General features: G+C 44.8%; 1 long non-coding RNA gene across 3 annotated transcripts; it reads left to right on the plus strand.

Annotated features, from left to right (window-relative positions):
• The first annotated feature begins 414 nt into the window (after positions 1 to 414).
• On the plus strand, positions 415 to 6,920 carry LOC113626091 (uncharacterized). Of its 3 annotated transcripts, XR_003435036.1 has the most exons (4): positions 415 to 487; positions 1,562 to 1,876; positions 4,475 to 4,545; positions 5,219 to 6,918. It is a non-coding gene; the product is annotated as an uncharacterized LOC113626091 (long non-coding RNA). The 3 variants fall into 3 exon arrangements; XR_003435037.1 differs by having other exon boundaries at positions 437 to 1,906; positions 5,219 to 6,920; XR_003435035.1 differs by having other exon boundaries at positions 437 to 1,876; positions 5,219 to 6,919.
• The last annotated feature ends 395 nt before the right edge of the window (positions 6,921 to 7,315 follow it).

The following is a 7,315-nucleotide window of genomic DNA, read 5'->3' on the forward strand; positions in this document are numbered from 1 at the left end:
CTGACGGTCAGAGGTTGAGGAGTTGAGGAAGAAGAAGTTATTATAGGAGATGTAGACGGAGCAGTCAGAAGGGTGGGGGGAAAACCAGTAAGTATGCTGTCCTGGAAGCCAAGTGAAGAAAGCGTTTCAAGGAGGAAGGTGTCGGAAACATCATCTGTGTGTAACTTGAGACTGTGAAGACTTAAGCCAGGGGTAACACTGGAAGGAAGGTGAGACAGCTATTAAAATAAACAAAAAGTGATACGAATGACTGGAGACTAGGTGTTCCGGTCTGAGGACAAAATCATCAGAGTTGACGCGACAAGGAAGAGCCCCACCCCACCTCCAAGCTCTGTGAGTGGGGATCCGGCCCCCAGCAGAGGGCGCAGGGGAGGGAGTGTCCCTGAGGGACAGAGCCAAGTTTCAGTTTGGGAGGACAAGAGACTGCTCAGGAGAGGGAAGGGAAGGAGGATTTATGCTGATGACTGACCCGAGTTCCAGAGGGCAGGTGAAAGGGTTTCAGAGATGGGGAGAGGGGCCCAATGAGGTCAGAAAATAACGTGGTGGTTAGACTCCCAGGGACGAAAGATGACCCGTGAATGCTGAGTCTTGTGGGGATGGGCATCGGTGCGGATAAGGGACACGAGGGGTTAGTCTTGATGGTCACAAGGCAGGTAGCAAGGGATCTGGGGGACTTGATAGGAGTTGGACAGGTTCGGGGGCTGCCCCCTGATGGCTGTTGGGAGAGGTGTGGGGTCTGGCACAGGGGTGGTCTACCCTGAGCTGGTCCCTCTCTAGGGCCCTATTTAATCCACACAACACTGTGAAGTGAGTACTGTTATTATTCCAATTTTACAAAAGAAGATATATTCAAAAAGCAAGGAGGATGAAAAGCAACAGGACTTGGTGAACAAAGGCCTTAAATTGCAGGTTGAATCTGGTCTTAATCACCAGAAGGGAGTTGAGAAGGGAGGCTACTTGGGTGTGAAAGTGGAGGGCAGAATAGACTGGGAAGTTGATTCCTGTTTAACAGGTTTTGAGTTGAAGGTGCAGGCAGAGGGAATTGGAAATGAGTTGAAGATGACTGGAAACATAGAAGCAGGCTTGACTGATGTGTCAGAGCAGGCGAGGTTGATCTGGAAGTCAGCAGTCCAAGCCAGAGCACACCTTTCCATCCCAGATCTTCCCTGGGTAGGGGTCTTACGACCACAGGGGAAACATTTGTTTTCTAGGGGCGAGAAACAGGAGGAGATCAGAAGTGGATTTCGATTTAGGAACTTGATAAAATCCCAGCTGTTGCCCTCAAACTACCCTTGGTAGTTTGCTCTCAACTTCTTGCCCTCAACTTCTCATGCCAGCTTCTCACTTGGCGTGATCTGAAGGATCTTCTCTCAATTTTATTGCTGGTGTAAAGCCGATGCTTTTGAAATATTGCTTGAACAGTGACCTCTAGTGTTATAAAGAGATCTCTGCTAACCGATGAGGCAGTCTAAAAGTGAAAATTCCCTTAAGAGTCATTGCATAGATTCATATTGCCAGGATGTACCTTAATAAATTATTCAGTCCATCTCTCTCCCTTTAGGGAGGACATCACTTGAACAATTCCAGGTCACTTCCCTTCAAGGCAGATGTAATGGAGCTTGAGAAAGTTCAGAGAATGGCAACTAGAGTAAACAAGGAGAGAAATGTACTTTTCTGTGAGAATGGATTTTTTTTTAGAGATGAAGAAGAATATACTACAGACTAGAAAGTTGACACGTATGAAACACTGAACTAACAGAACAGATCTCCAAGTGTGAGATCTCTTTGAAACCATGAAGAGAGGACTTTAGTATAATACTGGCTACCACTTTTGAGTATTTGCTCTGTGCCAGGTATGCTTTCAACCACCCTTGAGGTAAGAACCATTATGATCTCCATTTTACAGGTAAGAAAACCAAGGTATAGAAAAATTGATTGCTATTGTAATGAACCAAGGTGACACAGCTGAAAGGGGGCAAAATCAGGATTGGAACCTAACCTGTAGACACAACAACCCTGGAATAAACAAGAACGCTAATTTAGATATAGGATGCACATGAATCAGTAAATTAGCAAAGGATAAAAATGTAAATTTGGGCTTCTCTGGTGGAGCAGTGGTTGAGAGTCCGCCTGCCAATGCAGGGGACAAGAGTTCGTTCCCCGGTCCGGGAGGATCCCACTTGCCGCGGAGCGGCTGGGCCCGTGAGCCATGGCCGCTGAGCCTGCGCGTCCGGAGCCTGTGCTCCGCAACGGGAGAGGCCGCAACAGTGAGAGGCCCGCGTACCGCAAAAAAAAAAAAAAATGTAAATTTGTTCAAGAAAAGTGTGGTTGTGGACATGGCAGTTTGGGAACGACTAGGATATTCTAAGCATGGGTGGTTCTCTTCCATTTCTCACCCAGCGCTCCTCAGTCCTAGCAAACCGTGGATCTGTGGCCCTTCAGAGAAGAAACCCCATGCAGACTGAGCCATGCATTTCAATTTTTTAAAACCCTCATTAGCAGAAAAATTCTTCGTGTCTGGTCTAAATCCCTCCTGTTGATGCCCATTTTCTTTTATTCTTTTTTTTTTTTAAAAGAATCAATTTATTTATTTAGTTTTGGCTGCGTTGGGTCTTCATTGCTGCACACATGCTTTCTCTAGTTGCGGCAAGCGGGGGCTACTCTTCATTGCAGTGTGTGGACTTCTCATTGCGGTGACCTCTCCTGTTGCAGAGCACGGGCTCCAGGCACACAGGCTTCAGTTGTGGCACACAGGCCCAGTAGTTGTGGCTCACGGGCTTAGTTGCTCCGTGGTATGTGGGAATCTTCCTGGACCAGGGCTCAAACCCATGTCCCCTGCATTGGCAAGCGGATTCTTAACCACTGTGCCACCAGGGAAGTCCTCATTTTCTTTTATTCTGTCATCAGTGAAGATGGAAAACAGGTGGACAGAATCCTCGCTGTTTTTCTGTATCTGAATACCATCCGTAAGTCCCTCTTCAGTCTTCTGGTCTACCCGCCTTCAAGCTATACCATCATCCCCCATCCTTTCCAGTATCTCCATAGGTCTTTTGTCTACCTTAAGGCTTTAATGCATCTTATGGGAACATTTTCAACCCTAAAAAGAAGTTTGTGCTTACAAAATAAATCATAAAAATGTCTTCCTTCATAATATTTACACAATGTTTCTCATTTTCAAAGGACTTCCATATACCTTATCTTGCTTGATTCCCATGTGCTTGTCCCTGTTTAACAGAAGAGAAAATGAGGCTCTGGGAAGTGAAATGATTTGCCTAAGGTCCCATAGGGAGTAGTAGAAAAATAATGAAGTTGATAAGAAAAGAGGCTGCATGGTATTTTATGACAGATTTTTTTAGAAGGCATGTAAGGGTTAGAAAATAATCCTTTTTATCTTTTCTGTTTGTTTTGGTAGCTATCAGCATCTGATGATAGAAATATCTAGCAAACAAAACAAAAGTACAGCTTCCCTTTTCAGTCATCCTTGGGGGTTTCATTTTCATAATTAGAGCCCAGAACCTCTCCTTCAATTTATGGGACTTAGGTAACTGCCAACTCAGTGCTACCTAATTATTGGGCTAGGCACTGTTCCAACCACCCGCCACGTACCAACTCATGTAATCTTCACAACAACCTTGTGTGGTGGGGACTATTTTCACCTCTCATTTTACAGATGAGGAAAGAAGCACAGACAGGGTAAATAATTTGCTCAAGATTTTGCAGGTAGTCCTGGCCAATATAAAGGTAAAGTTAAAGTAAAATCCGCCTAAATCCTGCTGTCAAACAGTAAGCATCCGTCACAGACTATGACCCATTATAATGCTGTGTAGGCCGACGAATATGCTTCCTTTGACACATGAGGAATTTGGGTTTTAGTGAGATTAAGTCACTTAGTGTTGGTCACACAGTGAGGCAGGGCTGGTACCCGCTGGCACCCTCCAACGGTCATACCAGTTGTTAAAACGGTAAATTTTTCTGTACGGGTTGACCGTGCTGTTGCCTCAGGCTCCCCAAGAATCCCCATCACCCCTGCTGCCCAGGCTTCTCCCCTACGAGCCCTCCAGATCTCCCTACAGCCCGGCGACTCCACGGGTCCCTGCTCCCATGATGCTTTCACCCGGCTCTGGCAGGCTCCCTTTGGGAACTGGCATCAGGGAGACAGGAGGGGGGTTTCAGGGAGAGGGGGTGTCCACAGGAGAGAGGGCAGCCCAGGACAGGAGGATCTGAGGGGTGTCTGCTGCATAGGTGGTTTCATTTCCCCTCTGCGTTATTACCTAACAGACAAAATAGGACTCAGGAACGGCAGAGGAGGTATTTCTCCTTTGTTTTCACATTTCCTGGAGAAACTCTAGGTGTCTGAGCAAGGAAACAAGCCTGTCTGTGCTGCTGGCGGACTTAGAGGAGAGAGGACCCCAGCATCTGGGGAGGGCCAGAGGGCTGGAAATGAAGACTAAGGGATCTCTCTCCTTCCTGATAGATGGATCCACGATGATACATACACGTGAAGCCCTCCTATACCGGGCCAGGCCCTTACCTGGGCCTCCGTAAGTACGTGTGTACTTTCTTAAATTACGATGTGAGTTGTTTAAAAAAGAGCCGTGAGTCTGCTTTCAGCCTTGCATTTAGTAGGGGATTACTGTAGCTCCAGAGCAGACAGGCGGCAGCCGGGAAGGGATTACCAAATAGGGAGACATTGTTTTGGTAAAAGAGAGAGTCTCTGAAATGGGCCAGTAGTTATAAATATCAGTGGGAAATGCCTGTATGCTGATGTCAGAAGATGAATAGTAAAAGCAAAAAAGTCTTAGAAAAGGCCTGTGAGCATAACTGATTCTTCCAAGTATAAATCCTCTCAGTTAGTTCCCAGTCTCCTCAGGCATTACATGGAAAAAGGAATAGCAGATGAGGCATCCATCTGTCTGTACAAGTACACTCTCAGAGCACAAGGAAGCAAACAGAAGCAAAAACAGGATAAATGGCACAGGGTGAGAAGTCAAGACAGAGGACCAAGAAATGGAGCCTGAAAACTGGCAAGGGTGTGTGAAGAAGTGTTCCTTAGTCAACAAAGAGATTCCACAAAGATTCACTTGTTGAGTTTAATAACCACATTCTTGCAAAGGGAATAGCAGAAAGAGAACTGAGTCATAAAAAGCAAAAGATGTTTGTATTACTTTCCTAGGGCCGCTAACTCGGTGACTTACAACAAAAATTTATTCTCTCACAGTTCCAGGGGCCGGAGTCCAAAATGGAGGTTGTGGGCAGGGTCATGCTCCGTCTGAAGGCTCCGAGAGACAAAACTTTTCTTGTGTCTTCCAACTTCTGGTGGCTCCTGGCATTCCGTGGCTTGTGGCAGCATCACCTCAATCTCTGCCTCTGTCTTGTGACCTCTCCTCTTTTCATTTTTATTATTTTAGGGGTGAATTTTTTTCTTCCAGTTTTGCTGAGATATAATTGACACTGTGTAAGTTACAGCACCCTGATTTGACTTACATGCATCGTGGAATGCTGACCACAATAAAGTCAGTGAACATGCATCATCTCGTACGGATACAAAATTAAGAAAAAGAAAAAAAAAACCTTTTTTCCTTGTGATAAGAACTCTTAAGGATTTATTCTTTTAACTTTCACATATAACATATAGCAGTGTTAGTTATATTTATCATGTTGCATTACATCCTTAGTATTTATTTACCTTATAACTGGAGGTTCACACCTTCTGACTGACTTCATCCAACTCTCCCTCCCCCTACTCCCCACCTCTGGTAAACACACATTTGATCTCTTTTTCTATGACTTTTTGTCTGTTTGTTTGTTGAGGTGTAATTGACCTACAGCACTGTGTCAGTTCCTGGCACAGTCTTTCCTCTTCTTATAAGAACACTGGTCACTGAATTCAGGGCCTGCCCTAAATCCAGCCTGATTTCATTTCAAGATCCTTAACTAATTACGTCTGCAAAGACCCTCTTTCCAAATAAGTCCACATTCTGAAGTTCTGGGTGGATATGAATTTTGGGGGGGGTCATTATTCGACCCACTACAATGTGTGACCTATTGCAGGAAATGGACAAAAGGGGGAGACTATGCATTTATAAGACAGGAAATTCTTTTACTCTTTGTGATTAACTTGTTATTCTTACTATAGCAAATTATCTCACGATTGTTGACAATTAAAAGCAAACTTGACCTTTACCTATATCGTGTAGGACAGTGGTTCCCAGATGCTGGATGATAGCACAGCTCTGGTCCAAGGGAAGTTTTCACAGGTCAAGGCATCTTTCCCTATAAACCCTGCAGGCCCTGAGTTGAGGCCCCGGGGCCTCCAGCTGCCCAGAATCACTGAGTAGGAGTTTCTTATAGGCACCTGGGTTCTTCAGGGCCCAGCAGAGAATGAGTGTGGCATCAGCGCCGTCAGTGAACTTGCTTCAGTTTGCACAGAATATTCCAAATTAAGGGAAATGCCATGAAGAGTGTCACTTCCGTTTTTGTTAACAAATCTATGAGAAACAAAGTTTAATAGTGAAAGATAAAGGCAAAATATGAGAATAAATTGAATATTTACGCTCTACTTCATGATATCTCATTGAATGTATAACCACAAGCTGATAAATGTGTATCAGACTAACAATTATGTAAATGTAACATTGTAAAACAAAATTTCATATTGCAATTCTTCTCAACTCAAACACTATGTGTATATTTGTAAAATTGTATTTCATCTGTGTTTGTTGTCAGGCTATACCAACTGACCTTTATGCTATGTCCTTTTTACTTTCTGTATGTCAAATTAGTATTTTTTTAATGAAATAATAGCAAAAATAGATTTCTACCTCACAAAATTTAAAGAGGGCAACTTTTTTTTTTTTTTTTTTTTGCGGTACGCGGGCCTCTCACTGTTGTGGCCTCTCCCGTCGTGGAGCACAGGCTCTGGACGCGCAGGCTCAGCGGCCAGGGCTCACGGGCCCAGCCGCTCCGCGGCATGTGGGATCTTCCTGGACCGGGACACGAACCCGTGTCCCCTGCATCGGCAGGCGGACTCTCAACCACTGCGCCACCAGGGAAGCCCGAAGTGCTCCTTTTTAAGAACTCAGCTTCTGAAGTGTAGATAAGCTTGAGAAAGACTGGAAGGGAATCCAAGCAGTGTTGTATTATTGGACTTGTAGGGGGCATACAAGTATCCTTGTCAGCTTCAGAAGGGTCAGTGAGTACACTGTTCACTGAAAAATTTCATACATTGCATGGAGATGAAATGGTATGGAGAATGAAATGAAATGTCACCCACAGTGAAATTAAATGTCTGGGGGAAGGAAAAGGAGGCTGACAA

The sequence above is a fragment of the Aethalodelphis obliquidens genome, unplaced genomic scaffold (genome assembly GCF_003676395.1).
Source record: "Aethalodelphis obliquidens isolate GAN/ISIS:26980383/991018 unplaced genomic scaffold, ASM367639v1 scaffold17, whole genome shotgun sequence".
Classification (NCBI taxonomy): Eukaryota; Metazoa; Chordata; class Mammalia; order Artiodactyla; family Delphinidae; genus Aethalodelphis; species Aethalodelphis obliquidens.